Source organism: Sapajus apella, unplaced genomic scaffold (assembly GCF_009761245.1).
Source record: "Sapajus apella isolate SASKATOON/1434 unplaced genomic scaffold, GSC_monkey_1.0 scaffold26, whole genome shotgun sequence".
Classification (NCBI taxonomy): Eukaryota; Metazoa; Chordata; class Mammalia; order Primates; family Cebidae; genus Sapajus; species Sapajus apella.
The window spans coordinates 25,776,931-25,777,466 of NW_022436966.1; positions in this window are offsets into that span (position 1 = coordinate 25,776,931).

Below are 536 nucleotides of genomic sequence, written 5' to 3' on the forward strand. Positions count from 1 at the left end.
TATATATATATATATGTGTGTGTGTATATATATATATACACTTTAAAATGTGGATGAATTAACTCTCACGTCCCAGCTAAGTTATATTCTAATAATAATGCCTCAAGTTACAGGGACACAAAACCTTAAAAAGTGGTCCTGAATATTATATTTTTCAGCTATAGAGTGCTTCCTAAGTGCCTGGCACTTGCTAAAACTTTATACAGACACATAGTTTAATCTGCATGCATTCCTGTTTCAAATATTTTTTCAAATAGGGTCTCACTCTGTGGCCCAGGCTGGAATGCAGTGGCATAATCTTGGCTTACTGTAGCCTGGACCTACCGGGCTCAAGTGATCCTCCCATCTCAGCTTCCCAAGTAGCTGTGACTACAGGCACGCACCACCATACCTAGCTAATTTTTTACTTTTTGTAGAGACAGGGGTTTCTCCATGTTGCCTAGGCTGGCTTCAAACTCCTGGCCTCAAGCAGTCCTCCTGCCTCAGCCTCCCAAAGTACTGGGATTATAGGCATGAGCCACCATTCCCGGCCTCCT